General features: G+C 40.8%; 1 protein-coding gene across 1 annotated transcript in view; it reads right to left on the bottom strand.

The window, feature by feature from the left end:
- CDH4 (cadherin 4) overlaps window positions 1-18,816 on the bottom strand; it is a 406,749-nt gene that overhangs the window by 218,587 nt on the left and 169,346 nt on the right. The window lies entirely within an intron of this gene.

The following is an 18,816-nucleotide window of genomic DNA, read 5'->3' as shown; positions in this document are numbered from 1 at the left end:
AAACTTTGATTTGCCTTGAATTCTCTCCCTAGTGTACAATGAAGATGTAATTCAAATACTCCCAGGTATGCACACTTCATACAATATGCAGCATTAATGCCTCACATGGCCTTTGATTTGGCATTCTTTTAGCAACCTAGGAGCTGTCTGGATGCTCTTTTCAATGCAGACTAGGCAACAGGAGCTCTTACACCACCTCACCTTCATTTACCAGCTGATATTAAGAAACACAGAAAAGACAATCATTATTCTTTGTCTGGTTTCTAATTTATTCTGTAGCTGAAAAACTCATTCTGGCACAAAATCCTCCATCCAGCATGGATGCAAAGAACTACGTACAGGTTAAGCAAGAAGGAAACGTGTTAATCTACGGCTTGCTTAGTGTTTATACATTTGTGGTCTGACAGACAATTGCTGTGTCTGATTTAAAACAAACAAAGGAGAAAATGAGCTGTGCTACGGCACTATTCAGTTTACTAAAAAGCAGGACTAGGCAAGGCAGTAAATTTCTCGGTGCCCCAAGTTCCAGGATCCTGTATCATGATACAGAGCTATTCTCCTGGCTCACACTGTCAGCAAGACCAGATGGGTCTGATTAGTTCCAACCCAGAAATACAAATGGTTGACAGTCTGTACGAGACAACAGGGAACGCAGAACTCAGTGAAGTGAAATGCTAGAAAACCTCCAATTGCACACAGATATTCGCTGCTCCTCAGGCTACAATAAAGGAAACGCCAGGAAATGAGGAAGTTTGGCCCACGTTCAACAAGCGTGCTGAGCTAAAAGTAGATGGCAATCCACTTACTGCATGGTTTCCTTTGTCTAATACATCAGTTACTTAAATATAGTTTAAATGCTAAATCCTGGTGCTGTACAGACTGGAGTGATGGGAGGAGTCCCCTGATCAATGATATGGGCATAATTACATTCCCTGCTGTAGATGGAGCTGAAAGTCCTTGAGGAATAAGGGAATTTTTTGATTTATTTATTTCAGTGATGAACAAAATCTGCAGAAATGTGCACCTCACATTTACAGAATCACTTAGGAATTAGAGAAGGAAAAGATTAAGTCTGCTAAAACTGGTATTAAGAGTGTGGCATCCTTCAAATTGCTGCAATTCTGCAGAGCTGCCGAAATCCTCCCCTATGATGGGTGGAATTACAAAAGGTAAACGATAAACTCTTAATAATTGTGGAATACTTGTTTTGTTTCATAAGCTTAAATTACTTTTAGAGTGTTTCACAGGAGGGAAGGCCCATCTGCCTCTGAATAGTCACAGGAACATTAGGAGACAGCAGTAACTGCAGTAGGATGGATACTTGCTTAGGATTCAGTATATCAGAGCAGGTCTCAATTCCCCACTCTTCCAATCAGTCATTTCCTCCCTTTGCCATCTATATTCCTGGAGATGCACTGAAGATCAGTGCTCTGCATTTGAGATCACGTAAGTACCTTAGAGAGAGAAATATAATAATCTATTTCAAAAAGGAAAAAAAAAAGCTGCCTCAAGGACAGCCTGGGTGAGCTCTGTCTAGTTGATTTAGAAAACACTTTAAAGACTCTGATAAGCTCATTAGTACCAATGACTAGATATATGCATTCAAACCCCTGTAAATACAGGAGGGCAACATCATGGATAAGTATCTTCCTTTTTCATTTAATAAAGAGCTCCTAAGGACCACAGATTTCAGGAAGTCTGGTTCCCTTCCACCTTCCCTCCCCGACAGCACTGCAAAAACACACCAATTGTTTTATTTATTCTTTCTTGGTAGGAATGGGAATCCAGCTAGAGGAAGGCACGGGTGACACTGTCAAAATCCCCATCTTTTGCTGGGAATCTCAGTGTAATTTTCTGCAGAGAGGTTATCCTTCTTGCTGCACAGATGAGAAAAGCTGGCACAGAGCAGCTCGAGTTGCAGAGAGCTCAAGAGCTGCCACTCCAGCCACCAGATGCCTTTTCACAGGGGCATAAACACTCCATCACACCGTGCTGCACATTTGTAAATGTAATTCCCACTCAATCAGCATGTTAATTCCAGCATGATTCATCCTTTCCACCCAAATAAGTTTACACTGACAGGTTTGTCAGGTACGGAAATATAAAGAATGACTGAAAACGTGGTTTCTGCTCACTCAATACAACCAGATGGAGCAACAGGTGAGCAGACAACAGCCTGGGGCCACAGAAAGGCTTGCAAATACCCCTGCAGTAAGTAGAATGATAGCAGCTTATCGCTTTCATTTCCCCATAAATTTTAATGTACACACATGGTTTTAATAGGATTCTTTTAAGAACCTATGGTAAATCATGCAACTTGGTATTTCTGCCATGTCCAGCCCCTGAAATGTTGTCAGTTCCACCCAGGAGACAGGGGTGTTACACAAATCCTGCCCAATTCAGTGACAGTATCTCTGCCAACTTCAGGGATGCACAATCCAGCCTGTGACTGTAAGCCTTGTGAAATTCTTAGCTTTTTGAGGTGCTCCAGCCTCAGGAAAGATGTGACATCATTTCATCGCTCATTAAAAGCAAAGTGGGTTTTGCCATTCCTCCCTGTCAAGAAAACTTGAAAAAGTCATCTGTGAAAGCTCTGAAACTGAGATACAAATATAAACCACGTTCAATGTGTCAGGTCCCTTCACATCACTCTCGGGTTTGGAGGTCTGATGCTTGTTTTCCTTCAGCAATACTATGACATGTTATCTCCCATGCAAAACTGCCTTAAAGTCACAACTCCACTATTTACCTTCTCCACACAGGGGTTGAGAGAACAACTGCCAATGTTTCCACAGCGTTTTGAATATGCAAAGTACTATATGTTTTAAATATTATTCTTATTTGCATGTGACTACACAAACAAACTGTATGCTGGATCTCAATCAAAACAAGGCAAATGAAAACCCAAACCTGTAATTGAAGGAAGCCCCACTGACAACAGGAATGTTCATCTACACCCTGTGCTGTATCATGCTTCCAATGGTCAAATAAGTTCCTCACACAGAGCAGATATGACTATCTGCATATTATGCCTAATTATTTAAATGAACCTTTAAGTTTTTTCTGAAAGTGAGGGGAATCTGCCACTCCAGCAATCCCAAACATCACCCCTGAACACTTGTGCTCACACACAAACACAGCACAACTCTGCCATTTATCACTGAAAAGACAACAATGATTTGAAGATCAAGGGCTTGCATCTAGCACATCAGTCATGGGAAAATATAGTAGAGAAATCTTTTAAAATGCAGAAATGGTTCTTCTGGGTGACATTCTTCCTTCTTCAAATCATTAGGAATGATTTAAAATGGGCTGCACTTTATTGGCTGCCACTATTGCTATTCCATGGAGTGGTATCAGAAGGTGTTTAACCCTGTCACCCTGGAGAAGGAGGAGTTCAGTTCTGCTCTCAGAACAAGTGAAAGGCAAACACCACAGGTTAGAGGACATTCAGATCCAAACAAAAGGCTCTACTCCTGCTTTGGGTGTGTGCTTTCTGAGCAACCACCTGTAGGAACCTAAAGCTAAAAGGTTTTCCAAATCCTAGTATATGAATGTACATGTACACTGAAGGAAGAATCCTTGAGAGAATTGGTTTCTATTCAAATCAGACTTTTTTTACTAGTTTTTTTAGGTTTTTTTAAAATCAGATATACAAAGAAAGGCCAGAGATGAACTAGAACCGTGGCTGCAAACTTTACACCTGAGTTGCCCTACATTTATGGGTGGCCTTCATCTGGAGCCCTGGTTTGGGCCCTGTCTTGAATTATTCAAAACAGAAGCACTGTATAAATCTGAGCCTAATAAAGCCAGGGGGAATCTCTCTGCCATAACATCATTACTATCAGCACAAGAGTTGGGCGCTTGACTGGAATACAAAGATGGAGAAATGCCTGGAAGAAAACTAGTAATTATTATAAAAGGTCTTAAAATCAGCTGCAGGAGTGCTTGTGGCGAGTAGCTGGAGCTGCACAAAATGAAATGTGCTGCCATAACCTGAGTGCAGGATCTGACTTCAAAGGAGCAGGGCAAAGGCAGGAGGATGCATGGAGACAGGGAACTGGGCTGGGGCAGCTCCCACTGGGGCTGAGCTGCCTGGTGCAGCCTGCAAAGCCTGGGAAGACAAATTACCTCCTCAAAGAGCTCTGATTTATCTGGGTATGGCAGCATGTTCTCGTTTGTGTTCCACCCCTCTTTCTTTGAGAAGCCACAGCTCCACAAGGAGCTCTCATTTCTACTGGCCTCTGCTCATGGGAGGTGAATGCAGGAAAATAAGAGCTGCCACATTGCACCCTGGAGTTGCAAAATTCTCCAGGCTACCAGACAGAGAACCAGTTTGGCACTCCCTTTGTAGCAGGCTACACCTGTGGTGTCACCTGGGATCTCTCCCAAAAATAATCAAGGACTCCCTTTGGGGAGAATGAATATGACAGTCTCCATCTAGAGCAATCCCAATATTGCATCCACATGTCCAGAAAAATCCCATGTATAAAAGAAGTTTATCTTTAACCCTGGTGCTACCCATGGGCTGCCTTTGGTTGTGATCAAAATTCAAATCCACACCTACTGGAAAGCAGGGAAGACAGATTTTGTGTTTGACCTCAACACAGTCACCCACAATCTAATACTTCTATTTTACAAACCTAACTGCACTTCAACTGCAAAAGAGAAAGATGGAATAATTAAATTTAATTCAGGAATCCAGTGGAGGAACAGAGGGATAAATCTTAATAGGAACATGGGATTAATATCTTAGCATAAATAATAGTCTCAGGAATCGCGTTTTGATGATTCAACAGTTCTGCTATAAATAATTCACATCAATAAAAGAGAGATAACATCAAATTCAGTTGGAACATTGGTTAATCTGAGCATAAAGTGAAGGACTTCACTCAAACTAAAGGACAGCTATAAGTAACTGCTCTCCTGTATGGGAATCAGCACTGAGTATTTTCTGCACATTCACATGCGTTACAAATTGCTTTCCAAGGTTACAAAGGAGTATATAAGGGGTGAAGAAGGATAAAAAAGCTGGCAGTGGACACAGTCTAAATGCCTGTGCTGTGAAACAGAAAATGAGTGCAGAAGAAACAAGTCTGCTGGGTGATCCTTTGCATCCAACGTGAGAAATACTTTGTCATTTCTAATTTAGAAAAATATCTGTGTTCAGTTGCAAAGTGTAGAGACAAGGATGGTATCATAAACTGAGCCCAGATACCAGGACTTTCTGGTTGCTCACTTCAGCCTGACTTAATGGTTTCCACCTCGACAGCACAATCAGAGAATGAGACACCCATGCTAACAAAACCCCCTTGCTCTGAAAAGCAAAAAAATACATTTTAAATGAGCCATGGAGCAAGAAGTCCAAGGTGGGGGGCAATGAGGCACAAAGGGATAAATTATTTGTCTCACAGAGGAGGTTCAAGCAGTGCCTGGTATCACACCCAGGCTTCCCAGGTGCCAGGAGATACCACAGAGTGCACGAGTAACCTTCTCCCTGTCCCTGGGCTGGAATGTGATCAGCAATGGGATCAATATTAATAATGCATTTGAAAGGCTTATTATTTTTCAATGGTGCTCTTCGCCCCGGGGAGGTTTCCAGAGCACTTTAACAATTATTTATATATGAGAGTCAGTTTTCCCAAAGAAATGCAGCCATCCCTGTGATCCAAAGTGGCAGCTGTGCCGCAGTGCAAAGCAGGAGTAAAACTGGCTGAGGCCAGAAACTCAGGGAAGGGACTGCACTGAGTAGGAACTGCGGGAAGTACTGAGGTAACAGACTGCAAGATTTAATTACACGAGTTGGAGGGCGGCCAGCAGGCACGAACAAATGTTTTCAGTGTTGTGTTTAAATATTTTAATTTGCTTTTTTTATAAATGTTACTGCAAAAATAATAAAAAATTGAAAAGGATGCTTGTTAGACAGAGCATTCCCAGGAAATGAAAGATGTTGGTATTTTTATTCCTCCAAAACTCTGTAAAATATATAAAAAGTTCAATTCCTATTGAGATTTCCTAGCAAAGAGGCATAGAGGTTTTGCTATAAAACACAAAACACCATCATTGGAAAAACAGGCACCACCATCACTGTCTGTAGCTATCAGCAAATATTTAATTCCTCTTTCTTTAAGCATAATAAAAGCCTCTTTAGGTCAAGGTTGCCTTGACTTCCGTAGATCACAGCTCACACCCTGTTTCCTTAGTTCATTCAGTAACTTTACTTACAAATCCTTTTTTTTTGTCATCCAATTTCTCCCAAAGCCTTTTTCCTTAACGAGCTGCCATTCAGTGAGACACAGCCCTGTGTCCTGCCCCACCTGTGGCCCTCCACACACGTGGCAGCAGAGCCAAGGTCACCAAGACATCTGAGATCTTAATTAGCACCACAGGGCCCTCGGAGCTGACCAGCCACAGTTCTGCTGTTCATCACAGCCCTGAAATTACCTTTCATCTCCCAGGCTTATGAAGATCTGAAGCCCTGGACGTGGGAAGCTCCGTGACAGACCATGCATCAAAGGAACGGGAGCAGCACACCATCATGGATCACCTTGGAAATCCCTGCTCAGAGCTGGATATTTCTCCTCCTGGACTAAGAGCTGTTGTTTCCTGACAGTGCTAGGATGGATTAGCTTGGAGAGAGAGGTTTGGCATCTGTGGGTTGGTTTAGGGCAATTAGAGTGGAGGTGCCAGTAAGGCTATCTGAATGGAGAACAGAAATATGCAGGATTTGGTACATTATGTCTCAGTGACAGATGAGGCTGGGATCAAACAGTGCTAAGCATGCACAGAGCCATTTTCACTGAGTATTGGGTCAATAACATATAATTATGCACAAATAATGTGTGTCAGGGGTGATTGATAGCACTCCAACCCACCCACAAAAGACTTCAAGGTTGGGCCAAATCACATCCCATCAATGACTTCAGTAATTTGTTTGCTTTCAATTTTTCATCTCACACTCAGCATCACCTTGACATCTGTCTGTCACTTCAGACTCAAAGAATTTTCCTTCTTTAAGGAAAGCCTTTGTGTGGTGAACTTCATTAGACATCAATGGAATCATAGCTCTTTAGTGTTTTGAACGTCTTGGGAAGAGGTTTGCAAGAATGTGAATGTGCCAGGATAACAGTCAGGATATAATTTTAACCATGCATGTCAGGGGATAATTTAGTTTTGCTTGATTCTGCACTGTGTTATGATATTTTTTGTTTTTTCAAGAAAATGAAAAGACAAAACCTAAATTATAGGAACACATTGTCTGCTGATAATACCTAGCTTTTGAAGGTGTTTGGATATTTTTTTACTTTTGCCAAGCCCAGCCATGGATGCAGGAGTGTCCAGAGGAGGGGCTGGGCAGGAACCCCAATCCTCATCCCCATTTCAGCTCTGGGCTGCTCCCAGCCCTGCTGCAAAAACATTGCCAGCACCACCTCCCATCTTCCTTGGAGTGCTTGTTTACTTCTCCTAATTCAGACCTGAACTATGAAATATTAAGATGATATTAGGGAGAATACAGAAAAGTCTCTGAAAATAGACCAGTCCTGTAGCCACAGCTTTCACTGTTCTTCATACATTAATCAATAGTTCATATTTAATTAATTAGCACCAAGTTCACTTGGTGATGAAAGTAGAATTTTCATGAATAGGAAAATAAATTAATGTGAAAATCCAGCTACCAGGCTGTTCTAAAGACTCTCTCCCACTGACTTACATGTGATAATAGATGTCCCTTCTTTATATTATTAGGCTTTTTGAGCTTTTTTTAATTTTATTTTTTCAGTGGGAAAAAAAGACAGCTTTTTTTTTTTTTTCTTCCCCCCACCAGCTGGGCAAGAAATATCTTAAGCTCTCATTGCAGCAAAGCCACCTGTCTGGTTTAGTTAGATGTATCAGCAATCTGTGCATCACCAGGCAGTGGATCAGCACTGACTTAGGAGCACACTTAGGATGCATCCTAACTGCTCCAGACAGCACTCGAGTCTAAAAGTACAGAACATTTACCAATTAGAGAACCAACCCAAAGCTTTTATTTCCAACCAGAAATTTAATAAACTGCTTATATACTATGGAGTAAACACCTCCTACTGCTGCCGAGCAAAGTATGTTTAATATTCAGGATCTATCTGCAATGTTATCGTGTTCTCTTCATTAGAGCATCAGTTTTGTTAATTAGCATTTGCTCATGTGAGTAGTCCCCTTGACTTTAATTGATCCATTTTCATGAATACGCAGAACATAATTTTATAGCTAAAGAATTCAGTTCCTGGTGAATGCAACTGCTGCTGTTCTCAAAGTTTCATTCTTAGCATAATAAGGAAATAAAAATGAGTACAACACTTTTCATCAGATAGAAGAGAAATGTGTGTAAGGCAACAGCAGAAACAAGAATGAGTCCAAGACAAGATACCTGGCTATCAAATCCATTTTCCTTGCTCCCTCACCAGAGAAAAAAAATGCTGCTAAGAAACAGAAAATACTTGGCTGGAGATAAAGTTCTATCTATTATAATGGCAACTCCTCCACTAGCAGTGCTTGTGTTTGCTGAAAGTCCAAGAAGCATCTGCCCTTCAAATGTTTGGAGTTAACAGACCACGAGATGATCTGCTGAGAACTGAGGTTTTAGAAGAAAGAGAAACAGCACAAGCCCCATCTGTTTCCCAAGGATTTGTTCTCAAGCTCTCACTTCTCATATCTGCTCTGTGCTTACAGCTGAACTTTCTCGTTTATACTCCTTTTTATTCTTCAAAATAAAGGCTTCAAAATGGATTAAGGATTTTTTAAAATGATCCTTAACAGTAGGGTAGTTCAAGAAGACTATTGTAGCTGAAATTTGGAAGCTTTCTGAAGAAAGGTAATTAAAGACAGGAGCAGTGGTTTTTTTTTCAGAACTCCTTATCACATTTCAAGAACATCAGATTACAGATGTAAACAGAGATAAGAGTTTGGGTCACAGTGAACTCCTCCAGGCTGACAGAGTGGGTGTGTGCAATATATTGCCTCTATTTTTTCAAACTGCTCACAGCCCTGGCTGGATGTTGTTCCCATTTCACCGTGGGCTTAATGTCTTTAATTTTATCCTTAATCCAGAGTCTGAGGACACAGAGCATGAGATCACCAATAAATCTTTAAGTTTATAAACTAAAAAGGAGTCGCTTTAAGTAATTCTGAGAGAATTAATATGTTTCAGGAAGCAAGTCAATTTAGTGGGCTAATTGCTGTGTATATTTTTTTAGAGGCCACCTTTGAAAAGGTGTCTGCAATCACCAGGTGCCTTTAGAGCTTTCTCATGTGAGTGATTAGAGCCACAAATCTAATGGGCTGCAAAAGCACAAAGGAGAAATGCTGCTCTTTCAGAGGAACTGTTTACTCTGTGACCTTGCCATTCCTCAATTTTCATATATACGTTAACATTCTTTTAACAATGTTCAGCAAATGTCTACAGGGACAGAGCTGAAGTTATGTGAAATTGAAAAATAGAGGCCTCTTCAGCCAGCACCTGCACCTAATCTGGGTAACCCAATAAAATATCACCCCTTTTTCCCCAGAAAGGCATTTGTTTCCCAAAAGACTGACATCAGCTTTGGTGATACAGCTGACCCAACAGCTGAAACAGCACAAAGATTATGGTCAGCATGTGAAACCCTTTTCAAACACGTCAGGATTTTGATGCTTTAAAACTATTCCAAATCCCTACGAAAGAGAAGAAAAGGAGAAAGCAATCTAACTTCTCTTTGAAGATTCACTACAAAGTTATTTCCTTTAGCTTGGTAAAGAGGTAACTAGCAGACCAAACCAGAAAAACAGTTCCTTTCATGTGACACAGATGGATGACCTACCAATTCTGTTGCAGACCACATTATGCTTTGATATATTAACTGTAACATAATATTTATCAGCTAGTGCTACAAATTGCTTTGAAGATGAAAAGCCCCACAAACCAGGTTTGGGTGGTTTTGAACACAATTTAAAAGATGTGTTTTGAAAACATTATTTTTCTCAAATGAAACCTATAAAAAAAAAAGCCTGGCAGGGTGGCATTACAGGAGCTTTGGGGGTGGAGGTGTAGGGATAGAATCATATATATATATTTATATTCATATTTATCTATTTATATGCAATTAGCAGATATAACCTAATGCATGTGCTCCACCACCTCTTTACCTGGCAAAATCCCATTGACCACCCTACGGAGAATCAGGATTATTGTTCATTACTACATTTCTCATATGTTATGAAATAACATCCCTTTCCTTGCCCTTTGGGACCCCAACACTTCAACTACCATTATTTTTTACCACAGAACGCTGGTAAGGCAAGAAGTATTCACTAAGCCAGAAAAATAGCAAAACACAGGAAATTATTTATAAAGCCAATAAAGGAAATCAATTAATTCAATGAGAGAGAAGATGTTAAATTGCCGTGTGAGTTGATGTAGCCAGTGGTTATTATCAATAGCCTGTTGAGTAACTGCCTGTGCTCCTGCTGGAGGAGGATGTCACAGGATGTGCACAATATAATTTAGACACTTTGCAGTCTGCATCATAAACATATTGATTACGTCAGTTAGGGGTCAGGTAGGCAGACAATAAATCGTTGTTTATCCAGCATATTTAGTTCACTGCCTTTGATAACTCCATGAAGGGTTTCCAAATCTCCCATGCAGTGATTTCACTTGGGTATGCACTGCATATCTATCTTTTTGGACACCAATATTCATTCTTGCTGATTTCTTTCTTCCTTTTTTTTCTTTTCTTCATTATCAGTGGAGCCAGACTTGATGGTGTCACCGATGGGGAGGGGGGAGAAAAAGGAAGTGCAGATGTTGCAATCAACTTAAAGCTGATGAAGATTTCCTCATCATAAAGTCTGAGAAACTGCTTTGGTAGATACTGAAGTGGGTGACCAAAGACAGCGTGAAATTTGGATTACAACTGAATACACAAAAAGGAGTGGCAGCTGCAGTAGGGAAAGCAGAATTACAGTGAGCTGAAGAACAGAAAAGGGAAAAGTTGAGCTTGCAGAAGTGGTTCTCCCACTGGGATACTAAAGACAGATCTAGTAGCAATGTGAAGACCTCCAGGAATATTCAGCCCTTGCAGAACCTGAGTGTGTATGTCTACAATTTTAAGAAATGGTTAGTAAATTCCTGCCTTTGATAATTTTTAAACAAAATCAGAAGTAGAACTTTTCTCCCCACCAGTGGGTACTGAATGACCTTGCACACACCTTTCTGCCTCAGTTTCTCCAAGTGTAAAATAACTGCACCAATACTGACTCCCTGAGATGCCTCACTGCCTCAGTACCTACTCATGAAAAATACAATTACAGGAGCTGAGCATAATTATCAGTTTCCAAGCCATCTCTGGAAGGTGGTGAGTTGAATCAGCTGACTCAGTAATGAAAAGCCAGTTTTCCTCCTCAAGGTGTTAGAGGAAATCGTTACCTGAAACACTCAGGACTTGACCTTCAAAAGAATTCAGCTCCTCAGAGTTCCAATTTCTGGCCCATTTTTAGACATTCAGAAACAACTGCATTTCCAAGCCAGCTTCTCCCACAGTGGATCCCAACATTGGCACAAAGGTTCTTCTAAAATTCCCCCAACTCTGCTTCACTGCTGGGAATGGGGATCAGCTTCTCCCGAGAATCCCTCCATCCCTTGTGAGGAGCTGATTGCCGCATCTGAACCTGAGTATTTCCACATGGAAAAAAAGGCAGCACATGCTAAAATACTCCACTCTTGCTCCACAAAACCTGACCAACATGACAAATGAGCATGGAGATGCCTGTCCTCCTCCTGTGCCTGTTCTAATCCTACAGGCCAACTCTGATCAGGGAAAGCTTGAGCAAAAAAAATTAATTCTCTCAAAAAATATAGCAAAAACCTCAGGGCAAAAAAAGGTGGCTTGTTTTTGTGTTTGGTTTTGGTTCTTTGGGTTTTTTTTTACCCTCCCCACAGTGTCTGCAGGGTCTTATTTCAGCAGGCATGTGCTTTTACCCTGGAAGGGAAATGTAGTCTGGGGAAGGCAGCAGCATTTAGTCACTGTCTGGGTGTACAGGATCTGTGCTTGCCCATGCAAGTGTGTAAATCTGATGCTGTCAGCAAAACTTGCTGTCTCCTGACAGACACCCCGTGCAGCCTTCAAAACTCCTACAGTCAATCCTCTCACCTGTCAGCCTGAAAGATAACCTGGAGTGCTCTTCCCTTCTCTTTCTCCACGAAAACACCAGCAGAGGTACAGTTCTGTCACTTGGAAATATGAAGATTCTGGGATTCTCCAGCACAGCCTCTCTCCGAGGGGTTATTTCAAACATTTTTATCTTCCAGCTCACTTAAAACTCCAACAAATAAAACTAAATGATGGTGTTAATTTTATCTGCTGCTCCATGTAGTGCTGCAGTCTTCAGTCTTCCACTGCGGTCCAGCCTCCAGCAGCACAGGCAGTGGAGCTGGACCAGTGGGCCCTGGCTGGCTTTACAAGATGCCTCAGTTAATAATCTGTCAATTTATCTTCCTCCACTCCTCTCTGCTGCTTTCCACGGGGGGTAACAAAAAACGTTCCCAAAGCTTTTTTATTTTTTTTGGGCTGCATACGTATGTCTATATAATTATCAAAGCATCACTTAACGTTCGCTAAGACAGATCGCGTCATTGAACAATTCATTTTCAGCACTGCAGCCTGCTATGACTGGGCCTTTTGGCATAATTGAATCCAGACTACTGCTGTCAAAACAGGGAATTTATGAATAATAAATTGATTGTAGCCAGCAAAGCTTAGTTTGAAAGATAGCGGGTTATGTCAAGGAATAAGAAGAAATTTAAGAACACAATAAAGATCAATTTAGAATCAAACCTGCAATGCTTCCACGGTGGACAATAAAAGCAAATAAAACTGTCGTTCCTCTATGACATAACTTGTAGTGCCACAAAGTGCTCAAGCTCACAGACAGAAATAAGGGAAGAAAAAACACATGCACACCTAAAATGTGAGTGCAAATAGGAGATGCAAAGTAATAATTCAGCACTGTGGATATTGTCACAGCCCTGGTGGTTTCTAGGTTGGGTTATCACGGTTTATAGAAGAGGTAATGTTTTTTATTAGATCAACTGATATGCAGAACAGCAGCAGGCAAGTGTTCTGGCATGGCACGTGTTTGTGAGATCTCTGAACTTCAAACAAGGCACAGCTCAAGGCTTCTGTGCCACCAAAAGGCAAAAATAGAGATACAAAGGAACTCCACCCGCCAAAGAAACAGCCAGAATTAATGGCCACGACTGAAGGCAGAACAATAAGCTGTAGGGTGCGACTGTCTTTACAGCAAAGGCACTTAGGAGATGGAACAAAGGGTCAAAAGGAGGAACACGTTCCCCATCCCATCACTTTGAAATCATGCCAAGCTGCCTGTCTACAAAGAGCATTTTAACTGCACAGAAGTTACAGGAGCAACGGAGTCATGGGGTAAAATCCTGCAGCCTGTGATCTGCAGAAGTCACTTGGTGACCTCCCAGTCCCTCAGGGCCTTGCACTGCATTAACCTCTGCCTGTCCTGTGACCACCCAGGGCCACACAAGCCCAGGCTCCACATGAAGTTCATCTGCCATGAGGAGCTAATTAAGACAGCACTGCTGGTTCAGAGGAGACTCAAGCAATTTCTGCTACATCTCCTGTTTCCTGGAAAATTGTGTTCTCTTTACACTTCTCTAGCTCCTGGCTTGATCATAGATTTCACAACCCCACTAAGCCTCCACAACTGTTTCTGGATTCCTCTTCAATCCAGAACTGGTCTGATTGGTTGATCTTCAGCATTGCTTCAATCATTGAGGCTGAGAGTCTACCAGGGCAAACAGCTGCCCAAAGCTCCAGCTCTCAACACTTGCTGGCCAAACCCCCTGCACATCACCCCAGGTCACACCACAGGAATGGCCAGCATGGACTGAGAGGAGCAGATGGTCATCCAGCTTCATGGTTCCCAGGGAGCTGATGGACTCGATGAAGTAATCATTAGCAACACATTATGTTGCTTTCATGACAAATTGTCCTCCAGGAATGTGAAGTTAACACAGGATCAAGACCTCTCTTCAGAAGTTTGCCATTAACAGCTGGTCAATTATTCTACTTTTAAATAAAATGAGTAATCATAACTGAATTCAATTTACACAAGACACGTAGAAAACTCCCTAACTGCCTCAAATTCATCCTTCATTTAAAAGAAAAAGTTCAAATAAGCTGAACAAGAAAAAGATGGTATGACCTGGAGCCACCCTCTTTCATACAGTAAATTGAAAGCAACCACTTCCAGCTCGGTGGATTTATGAAGATGGGTGCTAAAATAAGGAGAAAACTGTTGGGATGAGGTATTCTCTGGCAACATTCTGTACAACATTACTGACATTTTAGCTGGGACATGTCCTGATACCTAAAAATATCAAGTTTCCAGCCCCTGTGTTCCCAGCCTGGATTCACTGCAGTCACATCTGCAAAGCTCTGTAGAAACCCAGAAAACCTACAAAGCTGTACATTTAAGCTGTGAATTTGGAAAAAAAAACCCCAAAAAACCCCAACTCTACCATCTGCTAGTAAATGAAACCATGGGTTTATTGGCAAGATTTTCAATAAGGAAATGGTTCTCAGGACAAGATTGATTCCAATAACGAGATACAGTAATTGAGGCAAACAGATAAACCTTCAGTCATTGCATTGTCTACCAGCCTCAAAACATCCATGGATTTAGATACTCAGGTCAATTTGAAGGGTAAAAGTCACAATTTGGGGACAGTGAAAATATTAGAGTCTTTCTGCAGACCTCTGTTGAATTTGCTAAGAGCACAAACTCTCAAAAAACGAGATAGAAAACCTATCTATACATTTGCACACATGTCTGTATTCAGAAAAGAAATTGCTCTGTGCCCTGACCTCTTATCATAGCTGGTCTTATTATATTCTTTTCCAATGATATTGAGTGATTCTATCACTATTAATAAGACATGTTGATATGACATTAATAAGACAAGCTAAGTTCTCCCCCTCAGCCTGACAGAACACAGAGTAGCTGATAGGCTTATGCTCTTCCAGAATTGATGGATTTTCTCATTCCCAAGTCTTTCCCCTGCCAACCACCCTCCCTTCTCATCTCAAAGGCCTGGAGAGGAGCAGGACAGCGTGGATGGGGGATGGAATCAAATGCTGCACAAATCTGTCTTTACCCACCTGGTCCTCTCCTCTCTTTCACCCAGTGTGGAACATCAGGATGAGGCAGTGACAAGGGACTCTGTATTTGTACCTCTCCCACCTCAGCAGACTCTCTCTCTGACACACATATGTTTGACTTCACTGAAGAAGTTGCCAGGGAACCCAGCCATGATGGAAAAGCAAATATATTCAAGAGGAGGAATGACGCTTTCTGAAGGAAGGACCAAAATAGTATGAATGCTGGGTACACTTCCACCATCTTCTGGGAGAGGATATTGGAAGTGTTTTCCAAATCAACAGTCTGCAACATCTCCCTTAGATGGCTAACTACTCCTAATTTTCAAGGTCGAGCCTCACACTGTATCACAAAGATTAAAAACTACAAAATAGTCAAGAAACTATCTCCCATGCAGAGGATTATGATTTTTTTTTCCTTGTTTTTCTGCTCTGGTTTTGAGGTGAACCTCAAATTTATAGTAATCAACAACAAAGAGAGATGCTTTCAACGAAATATTTCAAGGAACACCTATTCTCAGAACCAGTGAAAAGGTACAGACAAAACCTTCTTTTGGATACTGCAATGCTCATCACATCTCAGCCCTTTATGCTCTGCAGCTCTGCATGTTGCTGGTCAAATTTTACCCTCTTTCACACTACAGTAAATCTAGGCTAAATCCACTGATTTAGCTGGAATTACTCGCGTTTCAAGCTCATCTCCTAGAGCATGAAAATGTTATTTGTGGTAAAATGAGTTATTGTATTTTTCTCTCCATTAACATTGATGTGTTTCATGTAGCAAATACTGGACTGTGTGCACCAACGATGACAAGGGAAATCAGTAGAAGATCAGAACTTAATTGTTAAATGATCTTTCAGATTGTCAGAAAATTAATGGCACACTGTGGGCCATGTAGTGCATGCCTTGGAAATCTCAGTGCAAGTTCCCAGCTCATTTAAATAATTTCAGTTCATACATTTAATTTGCTTTTAATGCAGACGTTTAATTTGCTTTTGTTTTGTTTTTTAAAGAAAAACACCACGTATTAGGAATCTTTATGCACGCACATGTACATACACAATTTCCAAGAAAGTGCTATTTTCAAGCAAATTGTATGAAATGTAAAATTAACAAAATGCAAATAATATAAACAATCTAAATTAAATATTAAAACAATGCTGTATTTGAATGACTGGATTTTATTTTCACAAGAAGCTAAACTATAAAGCATTCTTACCAATGCAACACCCAGCTGTTTGGTGTTTAGCAGCGGAATAACATTATTCTAGTGCAGCTGCTGTTATTGTTTGCTGTATTTCTGCCAACTCATGGAAGCCAGAGATGTTCGTCTCGCAGAGAGGGACAGCTCTGATGAAAGCTCCAGTTTGACAGATGCTCCCATCAACAACTTTGTTCCTCTGATTGACTACATGGTATTTTAGGCAAATTAACCTGTCCAAAAAAATTCTTTATTGCTACGCTCGTGGCACAGATGGAAATATGAACTTGACAATTCTGGGTACTGGCTTAGCAATTAACTGAGATGTTTCAATAGACTAATGAACTTTCATTCAAAGCATGCTCCCTGTCAGGAGAAGAGACAGGCTGTTGTTTGAGAAAGTGTTACAGAATGTCAAATAGATCTTGACAGTGATGCTACTATGAAATCTGAAATATTAGAAAGGCACAGAAAGGAAGTCATTTAACACCTTTATCATCTCGGGTGATCTGAGATGAATCTTTATTATCAAAGTCGGAAACTCTATCGCATTTTACAGTCCTTTTGCTGTAATTCACACCCTGGATAATAACAGTTCTCAGTCACTACAGCTGCTCCATTTTGAATGGTCACCCGTTGTAAGGGAGGGGGAAAATCAAGCCATCATTCTTCTGTTTTATGAGGATATTAGCATCCAGTGAAATAATTATCTAAGAATCTATTACAGGAAACCCAAATTATCTGAAATAGTATGGTAAAAGGAGAACTATGCGTAATTAGTGTGTATAGATAAGTACTAAAAGGATTTATTTGCTTGGGGAGAAATGAATGCAAGGTTCTAGGGCAGGCTGAAGAAAACATTCAGAAATAACTTAAAAACATGCATTTGATAAACTGAATTGACATTTCTGGGATCCAGCTCACCCAGTGTGTGTAGTGCTCTAAATGCAGTAACACTGGACAAATCTCCTCCTCAATGTCCTAATTCCTGCACATTTCCAGGATGGGGGACAAGGGGAGCAGGCCAGAGAGTAACATTTCACTACATCAGAACTGGAAATATGCTGGTTCTCCCAGCTATATTTTTCAATCCAATTTATTCAACACAGGCAATCTATCCTTTAACTTTTTGACAGTTGCATTATATTGGTTTTGTTGGGGAGGAGCTGAGCCTGTGCCATGACAGTCAGATACCTAACCCTGGGTGAAAACCTGCACTGTGACAAAATATAATCCACTTTCCCTACATACCTCGTAAACAGCTTGAATCTCATCATAAAATATGAAAGCCTAACATTGCAGTTGGTTCCTTCTGAGTATCAGGACTTGGAGTAGCCCCAAGCATGTCAAACATGCATTGGAAACACTACATTTTTAAAGCAAGGCAACGTGTTAACTGATATACTGTGATATTTAGTCTAAAAACCTTTGAACAGTTTTTAAAATTCGTGAAACCATTAACTACTTGATGACCTAATAGCACTAAAATGACCATTAAAATTTAGAGTGGGCCTTTTAAAAAGTCATCAATAAATAAAATAATATGAAAATACTGTTCTGTTGCTATATTTAATCCTACAACAGGAAAATTGCTTCTCCTACTTAATCTAGCTGCAATATTCCCACTGGTTTCAAAGTAATTCCACCTATTAGCTTGTAACTTGGACAAGTGCCATGCTAGAGTGATTCTTTGAGCTGACAAATTAATAAAGCAGGTAAAGATGGGCAAACAGCCCTGACCTGTGTCTCCCTTCACCTTCCAGGTATACCAAGGGCAAGGCTGGATCTCTGCATGCCACTCACTCGCTGCTCCAGAGCAAAACTCAACCCCTCCTCACACAAACCACCGGATAAATCATTTATTCTGACTCCTTTCTCAAACTGTTATATGCTGCTTACTTCTATTCCTCTTGAAATGATGCTCATGGCCATAAGTATCATCATTAATTATGCAGACTATTATTGTACATGACATACCTGTTTCTTACATTTAACCATCAGAGCAAGCTGTTTAGCCATGACAAATGGGAATATGTATTTCCAGTGCTCTACTTTTCACTGAAGGAGAGAATCACAGCAAACAGTCTAATTTTGTTGTAATCCAACAGGAATGTTTTCTATCCACTGCCCCACAGGTTCCTCCCAACACTTCCTGTTTCACAATTTCCCAGTACCAATTTATGAACATTTCTTTCTGTCTGGAGACATAATACAAAACCCCAGGCAGCCAGAAGGCAAACATCCATTTAAGCATCTTTCAGCTATACATGATATTCAGCAACACGTTCCTCACCTCAACTGCTCACCCCGATGCCACTGGATCAAGTGATGAAACACCACAGTTTGGAGCTAAAGGGGACAATTCAAAGCAAAAAGGGTTTGGGAAAGAGATTGTGTGAGGAATTACACCA

The sequence above is a fragment of the Lichenostomus cassidix genome, chromosome 20 (assembly GCF_008360975.1).
Source record: "Lichenostomus cassidix isolate B80296 chromosome 20, HeHo_3.0, whole genome shotgun sequence".
Lineage (NCBI taxonomy): Eukaryota > Metazoa > Chordata > Aves > Passeriformes > Meliphagidae > Lichenostomus > Lichenostomus cassidix.
This window is presented reverse-complemented; position numbering and strand designations above follow the sequence as displayed.